The sequence below is a fragment of the Passer domesticus genome, chromosome 1 (genome assembly GCF_036417665.1).
Source record: "Passer domesticus isolate bPasDom1 chromosome 1, bPasDom1.hap1, whole genome shotgun sequence".
Taxonomy (NCBI): domain Eukaryota; kingdom Metazoa; phylum Chordata; class Aves; order Passeriformes; family Passeridae; genus Passer; species Passer domesticus.
This window is the reverse complement of record NC_087474.1, coordinates 114172240-114189620: the sequence shown is the minus strand read 5'-3', so window position 1 is coordinate 114189620 and position 17381 is coordinate 114172240. Positions and strand designations below refer to the sequence as shown.

The following is a 17381-nucleotide window of genomic DNA, read 5'->3' as shown; positions in this document are numbered from 1 at the left end:
ATTTTTTGGGACAAGATGCTGTGTGCACATCACCTGCAGAAACACAGCTGCCAGAAAATACCCCTATTCCAGCCATACAATGGCTTTCCTCCTCTTAACTCCCATAGCTTTCCCAGCAACCCCTTCTTTTATTCCTTTGAACATATTTTAGAGGCTGGTGTGGGACGCAGGCAGGGCATGGGTTGGGCTGGGGGCAGCCCCACAGAGCAGGTGGGCAGCCACCAGGACGGCCCCACCCGCAGCCCCCAGCACACCATTCATTGTAATCCTTATCGGGCTGAGGCACATTTTTTGCTCAAGGTGGCAAAACGCCCAGGACTGCCAGGCTGCCAAGCTTTCACTAAAAATACCCCTCAGACACATTTCAGACCGGGCTCATTAGAGAAAAGAAAGAGCGAGCGTATTCTGGTTGCAGTGGAAATGACGTGGAATGAGGCAGGGGAAGAGAGAAGCGGAAGGGCAGACAGGGAGAATGAGGTGGCACGAAGGCTGGAGTGCTGCCCACAGCAAGTTAAAGCCAGGCTGAGTCTGAAGGAGGAATTGGTTGTCCCTGGGGGTGCCAAGTGACATCATTGTTGTTCCATCCCATTGCAGAAAATGTTTGTCCTTGTCATGCTTCCTGTGTGTGATGCCACCAGCATGGCAGAAGAAGAGGGAGCATCCACTGGGATGTCCCCCAGCAGTGCTGAGAACAGGCAGGGACATAGCATAAGGGAGAGAGGGACCAGGATGAGAGGGCAGGAGGGAGCCCAAGAGACCAAAGGGAGCCTAGACTGACAGGATGGAGGCAGTCTGGTGTGGAAAAGGAGGGAAAGGAAAGAAAAAAGTTGGGTGAGAAGTGGGTACAGAGCGTGGGGAAGAACTAAAAGAACTAAAGGGAGGGTGATGCTAGTGAGTGACAGGAGAAAGGGAGAGGAGAATATAAAAATTAAAAAGAGTTTAAAAAGAACAAGGGATGGTAAAGCACTCTTAGCATGAAGATCCTCTGGCCTCATTCTCTGTCAAGAGGGATGCCATTAGCCAGAAGATCCTTGGGCAGATCCCTATTTTGGGAGCCCTGCACGGTGACCAGTAGTTCATTGACTTTCCTGGCCTTCAACAAAGCCAGCTTTCATTAAATATAGCTGGTTGTGTTTTATCAATATTGAAAATGGAAGGAGCAGTTCAGGGGGGGAGCAGTAAAGAAGGGGCTTAGGTTTTTGAGAGTCAGGACTGACTAACCCACTTTGCTTTTCTTCTTTTTTTTTTAACATTTACCTCTGTTTAAACTGTATGAGAACTGACAAACCTTCACTAACACAGCCTGTACTTCTCTCTGACCTTGCAGATAACCATGAACCAAAACGTGCAGCTCCCTAATTGCTGTTCCTGGTGGCGCTTTACAGGCTTGTGCTAAATTTAACAAGGAGGAGGAGGATCTGACTGAAAACTTTTCCAAATGTTTCTTTCCTGCGGCATGGAGAAGGACTGGAGATGCACGAGGACTGGAATCACTGTGTGCCTCCTGTGGCAGGGAACAAAAGTGCAAGAAATACAGAAATATCCAGAGGACTCAACCTTACTGTCAGGAGTTAATCCAACCAGAGACTGGAGCTTGCACGCCCTTTTATCGGTATTTATTTGTCCATATGGCCATAACAAATATAATCCCAGGGTTTTTTGTTGCTGGTCATAGCCCCATGCTTCAGGTCCTGCCAAACACACCCATGAGGTTTGTACAACAGTGGAGGACCTGAGGGACAAGGATCCTCTCTTTGGCCAGGGTTTCTTCTGCCCCACCAGCCTGGGGAGACCCTGCTCAGGGGCAAGGACACAAGGCAGCCACTGGGACTACAAGCAGCACATGTGGCTCCTGGGAAGCTCAGAACCAACCAGGATGGCATTCCTGGAGCACAGACGTGCCATGCTGGGCCAGCTTCAGTGCCAGGACATAGCACTGATGTGCTGTAGCTGCTGAAGGGTATTTTCTTTTTAATTTTTCAAGATGTTTTCTCTCCCAGTTCTGTCCCTTCTGGCCTGGTATGTTCCACACTTGTGATATGTCAGAGGAAGCAGATGTTGCCCTGACCACAGAAATTGCCAATGTTTAATTTTATTAGTCTCTTAAGAAAAAGACTGTAGGCATCTTTCACAAGCTGCATATGCCAGCCTGAGAGCTGCAGATGACACCAGGAAAAAGCCATCCCTCAGGAGGATCACAGTGTGTCCAAAGAACGACCTTACAACAGCAGACATCAGATCAGCTTGAAATTACTTGTTATTGAGTTAGTGTTGCAGAAAAAAAAAATAGCAAAAAGAAACAAACATCAAAACCCAAACAAAACCCCCCAATTTACCAGAAACACACAGAACAAAAAAGTCATAAAAATCAGAATATTCACTGATCAAGCAAAAGAGGCTGTAAAATTCAGTGGGTGACTTGGAGCCCTGAAGAGTCCTTCCTGAGCAGGTACCTGGTTTAATTAGTCCTTGCTCCAGCACCCATCTTCCCATGCCTGCTCTCCCTGCCACTATCTGTCTTGTCTAACAGGACTGCAAGTTTCTCAGGCCAGGGAGTGCTTCTCACTGGGTTTTGCATATTCCCAGGGCAGTTAAGTTGTCTGGTTGTTTCCCCCAATCCAAGCAGTGGCAGCAGGAGCAGCAGCAGCAACCAAAGTCTTTGTAGATCATCAGAGCCCAGGGTGTTGAGCCTTGTCCAATTGTGTTGTATTGTTTGGCTTTGGAAAAGAAGAGAAACACATGACTTACAAGGATATGGGAGATTCTCCCATGTTCCCATTGCATATTTCAGTCAAGCAAAATTAACCTCTTCATGGGAGATGAAGATTCAGTGCAGGTAGGATTACAGTGAGTGTGGTGGATGTGGGAAGGATGAACAGAGAAGAACCACATCATTTCACAGAGGAAACAAAAATTGCTGCAGATAATCCAATAGGAAAAAAAAACCAAAAAAACCAAAAAAAGGCAAACAAACAAAAAAACCCACCAAAAACATGGGCCAGCTGCAGAGAGCTATCTGAGCTGGAAAAAAAAGACAAATCAGCCTGTGCAGTACACGAAAGAAGAAAACCCAAACCACTTTGAAGGATTAGAGAGTCACATCCTTCTAGGTGCATACAGCCAGCTGGTAGAGGCTGGTAAGTACCATTTACCATGGCAGAGACAGAAGTCAACCTTCTCACAAAATATTTAAATGGAGACAATGTTTTCTAGTGTGTGAGGGCAAGGGCATGGAGAGCATAGCAAGGGAAATGGCTGTGGATGAGCTGCACATGTGAGAGGAGCATTTAATAACACATGCTTGTGTTGCAAAGGGCCTGTTATCCATTTATTTTTCCTGAAAGAGCATTCAGCCTTAAAATAGGGTAGGAAGCACCAATTGAGACAGATGCCCACACTCCTGCAGTGCAGGGAGATGGGCTGTCAGCAGCTAGAGTACCTCCACTAGGTTTTCTCCCAAAGGTTGTTGTGATAAACCGTCCAGTTAAAAAGCTTCTGCTCAAGCATACTGGGTGTTTTCCCACCTTCCCTTCCTGCCTGAGCGTGCCTGGGTGTGTGGCTGCCAGCCTGGTGCTGCAGCATGGGGAAAGGATATCAGCAGGTGGCCCAGGACAGGGATCCCAAGGTGCTGCTGTAACTCATCAAGTATCCAACAGAATATCTGGATTCATTGTCAGTACTTTCCAGAACAAGGAACACGAGGATGCAGGTCTAAAAGGCCCCATAGGTCTTTCCTGTCCCTAGCCATGTGTGGATGTGCTGGGATGTAGTACCTGACAGAGCCTATATGAACACCTGGTTTTATTTCTGCTGGAATCCTGGCTGCACCAATGACTCCAGCCACCTCAGGTGGCAGACAGGGAAACAGCAATATTGGCAGAGTTTGACCAAAATTGTGGCACAGCTCTTGACATATGCACATATTTCCTCCTGTCCTTGCCAGCCCTGACTCCAAAGTCAACTGCTATGTAAAGCTGAAGAAGCTCTAACTCTACGGCAAGTAGAGGTAGGGAAATTTGGTCCAGAATTAACTAGTTAATAACAATCTTTCCATTTTTTTCAAAACTGCTGTGTTCCAGGACACTTGAATTAACAATTCACCAAGCATGTTCACTTTGAATGACTGCATTGAAATCGGCACAAACTCAAACAGAAGCCCTATAAAAAGCCAGGGCTTTATCGTGTGCTCGGCGGTGGCAGCGAGGAGGCCTGTGGGAAGGAAACAATACCCGTCTGAGTGGAGCGAGCCTTTATCTGCCTGCCATCAGCACAGCCCTGTCGTGTTGTTTTTCCGTCCGCTCCCCATGGAAGCCAGCTCCGGTGTACAGTACCAGCCTGAGCAAAAGCCCGCGGCTGGGTCCTTCTGTTTGTAGGGCTTGCTGACATAAGGTGGAGTTGAGGTTATTGTGGTGTGGGACGTTTCCTGCCCTGGCCGCCGATAACCGCAGATCCCAGCAGCCTCACAGGCTCCCTTTGTCCGCCGGCCCGAGCTGAGCTATGTACAGCCCGTGCCCGCCCGGCCCGGGCAGACGCGCTCGCATCCCTGCGCCCAAGGATGCTCTGCCGCACGCTGGTCACTGCCCTGGCGAGCTCGGTATGCTGAAAAAACCTTTCAGCACAGCGTCCAGCTGAACTTTTTACCTCCAGGGGAAAAGGAGGAGGCTGAGGATGGGTCTGTGTGAGGCAGTCCCAGCCATCCAGCACACATTCCTTCACACCAGAAGTAAAAGGATTAAATTGACTGCTAAAATCTGGCGTCATTTATACCAGCTGAGGTGTAAATGAAGACCTTGCTACGAAAACAGCATTAAGTTCATTTTGCATTGTCCATCTCGGTGCCAGTGTGGGTGGTGAAGGGTGACACCTCCATGACAGTGTGTGTCCCCTGCCCCAGAAGTCAGTGTGGTGGTGCCAGCCAACACACGTGAAGACATGACTCTGTGTGTGGCTCTCGTGAGCAGAAAAGAAGTGCAGGCGATGTTTTCATAAAGAGGTGATACAAGAGTAGGTGTGGACAGTCAGTCAGGAGAAGGATGAGGTGTGGGATGCAGGAGAGGGGAGCACAGGTGCTGGAAGGGTTGAGCACCAGCTTCCAGGATGTGGGCAGCACAGAGCTATGCACAGAGGAAGGACTGCTCTGGGTAAATGATGGAGCAGCAAAGGGGCAATGCACAGCACAGTGCAAAACCAAAGGGTGTGGAGCCCAAAAGAGTTTTCCTGAAGCCAGGGCTCTCTTCCAGCCTACTTGCTGCAGGGTCACCCCAGGGACCAAGTTGTGCTAGAGCCAAATGCAAGTTGCAGCAGGGAAGTGTAGTTACATCTCTCTAAGAGAATCAAATCCTGCAGGGATGTCCCCTGGTCTCACAGCCTGCTAGCCCAGTGCAGTTCATGCACATGTGGCCAGTTAACATACCTCTAAAAACAGACGTGTCACAACTAATGTGCTCGGTAGTCACAGCTGCTGCAAACACCTGAAACACTCAAACCACAGAATCACAGAATTATTAGGGTTGGCCACGCTCTTCCCAAAGCACCTTGGAATACCACTGGCCCGCCTGGGCACATGACCTGCCAGCTCATGGTCAGCTTGTCATCCACTGAGACCCCCAGGTCCTTCTCTACAGATCTGCTCTCCAGCAGGTCAGCCTCCAGCCCATGCTCTTACCTGAGGTTTTTCCTCCCCAGGAGCAGGACCCAGCCCTTGCCCTTGTTGTAACCCATCAGGTTTCTTTCCACCCAACCCTCCAGCCTATCAAGGTTCCACTGAATGGCAGCGGAGTCTTTGGTTGTATCAGCCTCTGCCCCATTTTGTATCACCAGCAGCCTTGCTGAGGGTACAGTCCAGTCCATAATTATTTACTTTCATCCAGGTAAATAATTATAAACAAGTAATTAATTCTCTGGGGAATGCATTGACTACAGGCCTCCAATTTCAGCTCCCCTGATCACAGCTCTCTAGGCTCTGCCATTCAGCCAGCTCTTGATCCAATTCACTGTGCATTCATCTAATCCACATGTGCTGAGCTTACCTACAAGGATGTTCTGGGAGACATGTCAAAAGCTTTGCTGAAATTGAGGTAGACAACATCTACTGCTCTCCTCTTATTGTCCCACCCTGCCACACTATCTCAGTTGGGATGACCAATCCTCAGAATGATCAAGCATGATTTTCCATTCACAATTCCATGCTTATTACTCCTGATTAATTTTACTTCTACATGCTTGGTGATGACCTCCAGAATAATCTGTTCTGTCACCTTCCCAGGGATGGATGTGAGGCTGACTGTCCAGTAGATTCATGCGTCCTCCTTCTTGCCCTTTTTGAAGATGGGAGTAACACTGGCTTTTCTCTAACCACTGGCACCTCCCATGATTTTTCAAGGAGAGAAAGGAGATTTTTCAAGGAGAGAAAGGATTTTTCAAGGAGAGTGGCTTAGCAACGAAATCTTGGGGTGGCAGTAACTGGCATGGGCCAAGCTCATGCAGGTACTTGTGCAAACAAGTCAGTGATACAGAGCAGCTACATCCTGGCCAAATTTAATGTATGGACATAGGTGTGGCTGATGACATGGAATCCTCTTTCCTTTTTGATTCTTTGTGTGTGGGCAGCAGCCCAGTTTGGAGGTGCCCTGAGCTGCCCTGTACTGATGCTTTCTACATCCAGAATCACCAGCCAAAGCTCCAGACCATCACTGCCACTCACACAGGCTCTGCTGCCCTGATCCCTCACTGCAGCAGCCACAAGAGACAAGGGGCTGGAAAGTTCAGCTTACTCTGGTAAACTGCTTTGGTGCAAGGCAGAGGGTGAGAGTCCCTCCCGTCAGCTGGGCACTGGGACCATGCTGTGGGAGGAACTGGGCTCAGAGCAAGCAGAGGGGCAGCACACACACCCCTGAAGAATGGCAGCCCCCTGTTTCAGGGCTGGTGCTGACACTTGGCAGGGAGGTGTTACAAGGCAGCAGTATTTTACCTGGGCTCACATGAAGCCTCAGCAGACTGTGCCCTGTGGCTAGCTGTGCTGCTGGAACAAATGGCAGTCTCCCTGAGCACCCCAGGGGGTTTGCGAGGTGTCCCTGGTGACAACTGTTATCCCAGAATGGAGAATTTCTTCTCCCCACCCCACATGGTGAGCAGACCTGCTCTGCATGGAGGTTGAGGTTGCATAACTGCCCCCATGAAGAGGAAGACAGAGATATTTCTGGCTCCCTTACACCAGTACTCCAATTGCTCACTGAAAATCTGGCTTTGGTGTGGGTCTGTGGATGGCAGAGCAAAGAGTGTGCTGGGAGAAATTAATTAAAGCCAGGGCTTGAGGGTCTCGGTGGCTAGACCTTACTTTGCATGAGGTACAATTCACTTCTTGCCTCCACAAGGAGCCCAGCAGCTCCTGTTACTGCTGGAATGGAGCTACAAACGGTGGGATGGTACATTCCTCTCACAGCAAGCCCAACTGATGTGCCCTCCAGCTGGGAAGCACTGAAGACTTTCACTTTTATACTGTATTTTCTTTACTGCATTCACACCAGCTTGGGAGAAGAGCATGAATACCATCAGCTACCAATGTCTGCCTCTAGTAATCAAATATCCTGCTCCCTGTGAAACTCAGACACCAGGCACCCAACACTGCTACTCCCAGGTGGCTGCAAAGCAGGAAGATCCCCCGTCTCCTGAGCAAATTCAAGTGAGAAAATAATCTGAATAATGTGTCCTACTCACCTCAATCTACAGCTGCAACGCCTCACACTCACAGATTACCCAGCCCTGGTAATCAGACCAGATCCTATTTAACACGAATGTTAATTTATCAGGTGTTTCATCTCTCTTAAATGTTCATTTCTCTGTTGTTGGATCAGACAACATCCACATCTTTCATTCCGTTCCCTGTTTCCCCACCCTTTGGAATGCTCAGGGCTTTCATTCCTCTTCCACTTTGTCACCAAAGAGTTCACCCAACCCAGGCACAGCCATTCTCTCTGAGTCATGTCTGTACCCCTCGTGGGGACAGATCTCTATGCCCAAGGATGATGCTGCACACATGGCAGTGAGTGTAGTAGCAGAGGCTGGAAAAGGCCTTGGGAAAAGGATGTGGCAAACACAGCCAAGGCGGAGCTGCTCTTACATGACGTTGGTAACGCTAAAGGCATAGTCGGTCAGACCTTGGAGACTTCTCCTACACCTCTTACCTGTCCCCTGTGCCATGTCACAGGCCAAGCTGTGGCATTGCCAAGGCCCTTCCATCAGCCAGAAGGATTCATTGAGTGCTCTGCTTGGAGGAGAGACCCTTTGATCCTGAGCTTGAAGGCAATTTTTTCAGTGTTAACACACCAGAAAGGCAATGCCCTCCCCACAGCCACACTTGAGCTGGAACTCCAGCTCTGCAAGAGCCCAGCAAGCTCCTCTGACCAGCCAGCTCTGCTGGCCTGCACACCAACCACAGAAGGTATAAACCAGCCCTCAGAGCAGAGAGGGGATAAACAGGCAGAACGTGGAGGGCTGGGAATGTACAGGCATGGAGGGCTGGGAATGTACGGGATAGGGCTGGAGCAGATCCCCTGGCTGTGTGTCCTTTGTCTGGGCTGTGCCAGTACCGGGCAGCACAGGTTCAATTCTGCTGGAGGGAAGTGAAGGGAATTCTGTGAGGGAGAAGCCTCGGATCCCACCCCTGTGGAAGGAGTGGAGTGTGGGTACAATAAGCTGGACCCGGGGTGACATGTCAGTCAAGGCCAAGCGCTCCATCCATCTCGCTGTGCCAGTCACTGCCGGCAAGTTTTCTCGCTGTGAGTGTTCCACCCGGCTCCCTCCATCACCCGGATAATGGCATTTCTGTGCCGCCTGTTTAAACTAACAGCAGCACAATTCGCAGCCAGCGGCTTCAGCGCTTTGTGTTCATTTGCTCAATCAACATTGGCCCCCTGGTAAGTGACTTTCGGAGAAAAGTGTCACCGGCAGACAATGGGCTGGCAGTTCGCAGCAGCGGCTCTGTGTCTAAATGTTTGCAGACGCTCGGGCAAAATGTCTCAACCCAAATTTATAAGGACAGTCACCTCCCCGCGGTGCGTGGGGCGGGAGAGGAGAGTGCCTTTCCCTCATCCCTGGCCCCGCGCTGGGAAGGCCTCGGGAAGGCCTCGGGAAGGCCTCGGGAAGGCCTCTCCCGGCGGGGAAGCTCCCCCGACGCTCGGCCTCCCTCCTCCCCGCGACCTGCACCGGCAGGGAGGGAGCTCTTTCTCCCGAGGACGTGGCTCTGCTCCGCAATCCTGCTGCAAAGACAGCCCCCTGCCACCAGCAGCTCCCTGGCATCGCCCTCAGAGCTCCGTGAGAATAATTTGCCTCCCTTTCTGCGGCTCACGTAAAACATTTATTTTGACAATGAAAGCGATTATTAATTCCACCCATTGATTTATTTTTCCTAAAAGCCCATTGTTATCCCCTAAATGTGCATGATAGCTTGCCATTTGAGGTACCAGCAAATGGTTTATAGGGTTGTCTACCAGGAAAAGCCATGTCAGTTTATAAACAGGCTGCTCAAGCGGCTCCCTTGTGGCACTGTCCTTGTTTTGCTTTGACCATAAAGCTTGATACGGTTTGAACTGTAGGCAAACCATTACTTATGTAAATTGATATGATTTTTCTCATGCAGCTGAGACACCTCCTGGTTTTGATAATGCCATAGGAATCCTATGCAGCAGCAGGTCATCTGGAAGCTACTGTTAGATGACAGGCTCCTTCTCATCCTTCTGACAACAGGAAAAGATCCTGAATTGTGAACTTCCCTGAAACTTTTATCAGAGTATTTTAAACAAATATCTCTACTTTCTTGGCTTAGGAAAAAGAAAAAAGGCATTTCTAGTGTTCCTGGCTGCACAGCAAAGACAGATGGGTCTTCCAAAGATTCAAAAGCCAGAAAGAGAAAAATGAAGAGTGTCTTGGGTTTTTCTCTGTCTCTTCAGGCTTACAAGGATCTCCAGCTCCTTAAGGCAGGCCTGATTGCTGCACGTGTGAGTCTCTGGCAGTGCAATCTGCCAGCCTGTCAGGTGATGAAGATCCAGGTTTTACACAGCTTGACAAAACAGTGCCTGGGTTTTACCACTGGTGTTTCCCACACAGCGTATGTTAAAATGAAAGCCAAGAGGCTACGCTGACATAAATCACCCCGTGCACCTTCTGCCTGCTCATAGAGGCTTTTCCTACCCCAAGCCCTCCAGAGGCCCTCTCTCCATCACACCACCAAGCCCCTGCCCATCCCAGGGATGTCACCTCCCGGGACCGACTGGCAGATTGATCCCAGCTCCACGACCCGGAGCCGCGAGCCTTCCAGAGCACATGCATTTTGGGAAGGTAAATACACAACCAAAATATCCAAGCTGCAGGGCGGCGTGACCTTCGGGCGACCCTTAGCCTGACCTAACGCTGGTCACTCTCACCAGAAGATTTGTTTATCTTGGGACCTCGAACCTCCCAACCTGAAAGCACCGGGTTGACTCCCAGCTCCAAGGCCTGCCAGTGCTGGCTGCCAGCCCCCATTAGGATCGCCCAGTGAGAGGCAGATTTTATTTTTAGTCCCATCCCCCAGCCTCACCCCGGGCAAGTGGCCGCGATCGTGCGAGAAAAGCCCTGGCAGGATAGATTGGAGTGTGAGCCCCTTCCCCGGCCTGTGGAGCAGCTGTGGGCATTCACTCAGGAAACAGCTCCGAGAGGGGCTTTTCCTTTCATCAAAACTTGGAGGAAATTCTGCCCAAGGGTTTCCTCTCGTTTGGCTAGAGAGCTGCAGCGTGGAGCGGGAAGCAGTTAGGGCAGCAGATGCAAAAGCAGGGGGAGATTTTCTCTTACCATAAGAGAGCAGAATGCAGGGGGCAGGGGCGGCAGCGGCACGCATCATTTCGGGAATGTCTGCTATCCCAGAACTGAGTAGAAACAACCCATCTGAAATATGCAGAGCCATTATCAGGCCAGGGCTTAAATAAACTTTACTGTCCATTCAGTGATCAACCTCCCTGGGAGCCACCGGCTCCATTCATCACTGTCACCTTTTCAAAGTGACTGTGATGACAGTTCATGATCATTAACTAGTAATGGTGTGCTTTGCATTAACAGGAGGGCACATCAAACGGGCAGGCTCGCAGCTCGAAAGTTAACTAAATTATATAATAAACATTCTCCAGCTAACCATGTACAGATGGTGACAAAAGGTGGGACAAAGTGGCAGGCAGGAGAAAGCAGGGAGTGGGGGCATGAGTCAGGAGAAGAAGCACTTTGGTACCTACTGGGTGACCCACCCTCGACTTGCTATTAATTAGAAATAGCACAGCGTGGCTCTCCAGCCAGAGGGACCAGTTGCAGTTGTTGCAGAAGTCCAGTTGCCGAAGTTGCAGAAGTTTTGCTGTCAGAAAACTTGCCTTAAGATTTCACAGATCTGCCATGGCCATGGGATTTTTTTTCCTGCATTTTGTCTTTTTTTTTTTTTTTTTTTTTTTTTTTTTTTTTTTTTTTTTTTTTTTCTCAAGTGGTATTCATTGCGGGCAAAGCTGAGGCACTCCAGGCACAATTCAAATGGGAAACATTGAAAACTGAAAAGAAGAAGAAGATGTGAGGAGGGAGATTTCAACTTGTCCTTCATCTCAGAGGGCTGGGGTGGCTCGTTACCACTTCCTACTGGCACAGAGCACCAGGCTCCTGTGCAGCCCTGGTGTGTGCTCAGAGCCAGAAGTGCCCATTCTTGAGTGGGCCCACCAGCTCAGCCAGTTGAGGCAAAACAGCCTTGTTTAGAGAAAAGCTTGGGAGGCAAGAACTCCTAGCACAATTCCCAGTACAATCCCTACTGACTGAGAAACATTAAAAAAAAAAATCTGATTTTTTCCATCTATTCACTAGCAAAAAAGGAAAATAAGCCATAAATCTGTTTTATTACAATTTATTATATTATACTTGTAACCAGATCATTCACACAGAGAAAAATGGTGCCTAGAGTTGGGTTTTTAAGTCCATAATTCAGCACTTTAAGGAAATGGAAATATATTTTAAGTGGGACTTCAGCAGTAGCTGCCAGATGCTCAGAGCTTTTGCAAAAGTCCAGCAAAATGCACTGCAGCAAAGGGCTCTTCTGCCACAGAATCCAGAAGCCTTTCTACTTAAATGCTTAACTATGGATTTGAAGGGGTTTAGTTTCAGGCACCAATTTTTTAATCATTTATTTTAATGTTTTAAATTAGTGCAGTCATAATCAGGAAAACCTTTGTGTTCCCCATGACTTAGAAATTACAAAAAATTCATCAGTCAGTGACAGTTTGTCTTCCTTCACGTCCCCACACCTCAGCCCCTTCCGCAATCTCTCAGGTTATGTACTTTTCCATTATTTACCCCTCTCTCATATCTATATCTTCACAGAAAAGGTAATGTGGACCCAGCTTTTATCCTAACCTAAACAGAGGCTGGAAGGGAGGAGAGGGAAAGAAGATGACCTGATTTTTTGTAGTTCCTCTCCCAACAGTTCTTCAATCTGCACTTGAAGAGCTGGCATCCCTGCATGAAACATTTTTGGACACGTATTTTCAAAACCAGTCAATTTTTCAGTGCTTAAGTTATAGTGGATTGAAGGGATTGACTTTTCCTCTGCTCATGCAACCACCTGTTTTCAGGCACCACTGAGCAGGGTGACTCTTCCACTGGTTCACTGTAACTGTGGGGAGTGTTGTTAGAATTGACATTTTTCAAAAGAGGCTTTTAAACCTCGGTCATTCGCCGCTTGGGAGCATAATTTTGAAAGCGTGTGGCTTCGGCTCTCTGAGGTGCCCAGAGCTCCCACTTGTGTCAGGTCTGTGGGAATTCCATGGGCATTAGGTCACGAGTGCTCCGAAGGATCCAAGAGACCTGCAGACAGAAGGTCCTGTCCGAGCAGATTTGAGCAGATAAATTGCATTTCAGAGCACAATCATCTGCTGCTGCCACCTCCCCTGTCCTGGGTTCTTGCACAGGACAGCAGCAGCAGAGCATGAGCTCTCCCAGCCCAGAACATCCCCGCTGGCTCCAGCTGCTGACAAAAGGAGGCTGCCCCGATGCAACAAGCTGTGAACTGCTTTGACTGAGATACAGCCCGGGCTCTGCCCCTGGGTGAGGTGGGTGGGGCACACACCCTGGCTGCCATCTCCGCTGCTTGCCAAGAATTTAAATGGGAGGCGAAGTTAGGGCAACACATCCCTTCAAGGCTAAGGACGGGAGAGAGAACCTTAACTTCTCCTACAGCTGCTCTTTGCTCTTTTAAGCTGCAGGAAAAGAAGTGACAGGGTCCAAACTCTAGAAAGCCAGCTAGGACACCCACTGTCTTTCACCCCCCTCTCATGCTCTGCCAGAATCCCAGCGGGGCTCCGCTGCCTGCTCAGCACAGCCTTTCTCCTCGGGAATATGTTGGGACACCAAGCATATAGTGCCCTACAAGGGAAGAAAGCCTTTCAGAAATCAGATAGAATGAAGAAGCTGCATTATTTTCTCAGGAGATTTATATTTCTTGTGGGATGTTGCTTAACAAATCTTTCTGTCTCTCTTCTTTGGTTCTAAAACAATGTTTCTGACAGAAAAGAAAAGCAGAGAACTACAACTGGTTTGTGATTTGTTCTTTTATGCATGCAGATGTTTCACAAACATCTGTAACATGACAATCTGCCCTGGGAACATAGTGGGTGAGGGAACAACACAACCAAGGACTTCTGGATCCTGTTCCCGGTCTCATCTGTTGTCAGCTGTGCCATGTTACTCGAGTCACCTCAGGATTGCTTCGTGCCTCTCTCTATGACTGTCTTGCAAATGAGATGCTTTGTATTTTAGCATCGACCTAATCTTTCAAGCAGCCCGAGAGGTGATATTGAATGGGAGTTGATGGACTCAGATGTACTCAAAGCAAAAACAAACAAACAAACAAACAAGAACTAAGCCATTCTCTAATATTAACCATATGCCCCATACAGGAATGACAGAGGTTTTGCACTTACTCCTGAAGGTCTGTGCTGGGCTAAAGGTTACCATATGCCATAGGAATGCTCTGCAAACACCAACGAGTGGCCATCAAAGCTGAAAATTTGAAGTTACTCTACAGTCAGAGGTGGTTAATTGCAGCTTCTACAGCCTGCTTGCCTAGGTATACAGAGCATTCAGCTGCTTGGTTACCAGGGATGTCAGCTTTTCTGCTCACACATGACTGACTAATTTTCTACATACCATTCAAAAGAAAATACAAATAAAAGTGGCTTTCAAACAGAACACAATTTCTTCTTCAGAGTGGCCTCTACAAACCTTTATGAGTTCTACAGTGACTGGTCAGGAAGGGAAGATAAAGAGCCATAGCCAAGTGGCTTAGGAAGGAAAGGGAATGGAGTTCTAAGCAGGAAAATCAAACTCTGATTGCCAACAACTTTTTTTTTGCTTGTGCTGGAAGGTCTCCACATATTTTGCAAGCAGTTAACTCCTTTCACACATCTCATGCATCAAGCAAATTCTCTCTGCCTCTGATGTGGATAAAGGACATGTGATAAAGGACATTTTGTCCTAGATAAAGAGCAAGAATAGAGACGGACATCAAGGAACATGGATCCACAGGGGCTACATTTACAGTGACAAATGGTGACTGCCATTCTTCAAGGACTGTGAAATCAGTGACTAGCAAAGTGGGGTAGGCAAGCACATCAGAAGCATGAATTTGGTTTATAGCATCATAGTGTGGGATCCAGCTATGATCAATAGAAAGAAAATAGCTGTATTGGACTGCCAATATCACCTGGAATAGAGCTGTGCTCAAACTGAGTGATGGGTGTCCATCCCACAGGTATGGCTCAATCTGCAGAGGAAGATGTTCCTCTGGAATGTGTCTCCTCATTCCTCACCGAAACTAGGTGAAAGAGCATGCTGAAATGAGGAATGACAAGATGTATATGATAAGAATGATAAGAATGATAAGATGCAATAAGAAAGTGTCCCTGAGGTAGATACTGGTCTTCCTCTGTCATTGCAAGGTGCAAACTCACAAACACAAATAGAATATGTGTAGCTGCAAAAAGCACCAGAAATCAGTCTGAGATGGAGGTGAAGGCAGAGTGGGAATTAGGACTTCCAACAGCATAATTCAGCCATTCTCCTACAGTCTTCATTCAAAAGTAAGTGGTGACTCAGGTTCTTAATTTCATCAGAGCCCATTGAAGCACCTCTGCCACCCCCACGTATTCAGCTGAATAATCTGTTGCAAAATGCTTTCCCTGGTCTCTTAGTAAAGATCTACTCCAGTCCACTGGCTTCTTTGGAAACATCTGCCCACACACACGATTCCTTCTTTGAAAACAAAAATTTCCTAAAAAGCCAAGAAAACTTAAAGTGACAAAGCCATTCTCACCTGGTAAGAAGACATGAGAGACATCACTAGTAAAGTGACTTGAGCATGAAAGTCTGTCAGAATTAATTTTATTCATCCAGAGAGACTAGGAAAGACAGGGTGCAGCATTCTGATGCTGAGCTTTGCTCTGAAGGTATGACCAGCAAATGAGCAAAGGGGAAAACAGAACAAACCTTATATACTGAAGAGTGAAAGTGTTTCCTGACCTGCTCCATTGCAAATGGAGAAAATCCATGCAGCTGGATTCCTACTTCCCACTTTTAGGAAAAGCACTCCAAACAGAGAAAATGGCAAGCTCAGCTCTGACTAGGAAGCAGGTCTGGTTAACATTATGAAAGGAACTAAATTTCCCTTCCCCCAGCCTCTTCAAGAGCCAGAGATTTGTGTGCAAAATAAGTTGAGTTTTTCCCCATGGTCAAAGACTGGTGTTTAATTTATTTGTGGTCACTAATTCTGGACTTCTGTCATATTTTACTGTGGTACTCCATTATTTAATAAAGTCCCAAGGAAACTGGCCAGTGCCTTTGCTTGACAGGGACTGCTTTCTGACACTGCACCTGGCCAACAAGATCACTTTTTATTGAGAGAAGAGAGGAATTAAAAGTACAAGAAATTGGTTTATAGCCTGAAGGAAGGGGAACTGTCAACCCTGCAGTGGTTTGTTATTTTTTTTAACACATTAGACCAATACTGCTGCTTATGCCACAGAGCACTTGTGTGTTTAGATTGAGCTGCTTTTAAATCCTTCTAAGCACCACAGGCCTTGGCAATTTCCCCCGTGACCAAAACCTTAGTCTGCCAGGCCACTGCTTAAGAAAAGCCTTGAGCTTTATCCATTCTGAAAGCCAGGAGTGAGACCCCCCTCAAACAGCTCCTTATTCCCATGTCCCAGGAAAGGCAACCCAGCTCCTGCATTCCCTGGTGGTGATAGCCACCCACTGTAAGCCTTTTCTCAAGGCAAGGAACCTTACCACTGCTCACCGCCAGCCCAGAGCCTTTGTTGCTACCCTGCAGATCTGAATCTTGAACATTGTGAGGCTTTTGGGAAGGAGGCTAAATGCAGCAGCACTGTCATACAGACTCCTGTAATTGCAGGGATGAAGACAGTGTGAAAACAGGGACCTCTCTGCCTCCTTAGTGAGAACATTTTGAGACAGCAGCTACTAGGCCTGGGAAAATAAACCAGGGGAACCAGACAAGAGAAAATTATAAACTGTTGAAGTCCTGGAGTACTTCCAGGTATTCAAACAGGTAATAGATTTGTTTAAATAAGTGGAAATAGTTTCAAAACGTCAACTTTGCCACATTGTCTAGCTTCTCCTTTCTGGTTCAGCTCCAGTCTGGGAGGTTTGTTCGTGCATGAGCTCAGAGAAAAGTACCTACTGCAGAACTATAGCAAAATCTACAGTGTTTCAGCAAGGGGATTTTCAGCTGGCACATGTCTAATGCTTTCATGGTTTCCTGTTGGACAGACAGCTCTGGGGAAACAGTTATATGACCTGCTGCCCAAATAGCATCAAGGAACTATGCACAGAAATAAATAAGCTAGATAGATAAATGTGATGCTCGTTCCTCTCTTCCCTGCCAGAGTCCTAAAGGCTGTCAGATTCTTGATAATCCAAACACATATTTTGGCCAGAAAACTTTATAGCTCATTTCAGTTAGGTAGGTGACACAATAGAGCAGGGACTAATGACTTCCAAAGCCCAACAATATATACAACTATATATATATAAAATATACACATACACACCATATATATGTACACACACACACAATACCAATCAACAGGTTAATTAGAAATAAAGAAGTATAATGATAAGCACATAAGTCTATTTGCTTCTCACAGGAATGGTGGCGTTTCAAACCTATGTGGATAGCCCATTAAACTCCACAAGCGTTATTTTAACTTTTTACCTTTTCAATATCCAGCTTTAATTTGTGGCAAATACCACTTTCTGCATCTTTCCAAAACTGTTGTTTTTCTCTGCAGCCCTGGCTAGAACAATAA

General features: G+C 47.6%; 2 long non-coding RNA genes across 2 annotated transcripts; one reads left to right on the top strand and one right to left on the bottom strand.

Moving 5' to 3' along the window:
- Positions 1-2126: 2126 nt before the first annotated feature.
- LOC135309142 (uncharacterized) lies at positions 2127-9100 on the bottom strand. Its single transcript, XR_010369460.1, has 3 exons — positions 7717-9100; positions 5414-5471; positions 2127-2717 (listed from the first exon to the last, which is right to left on the bottom strand). It is a non-coding gene; the product is annotated as an uncharacterized LOC135309142 (long non-coding RNA).
- Positions 8061-15891, top strand: LOC135309141 (uncharacterized). The gene is made up of 2 exons (XR_010369459.1): positions 8061-8915; positions 12382-15891. It is a non-coding gene; the product is annotated as an uncharacterized LOC135309141 (long non-coding RNA).
- Positions 15892-17381: the final 1490 nt, after the last annotated feature.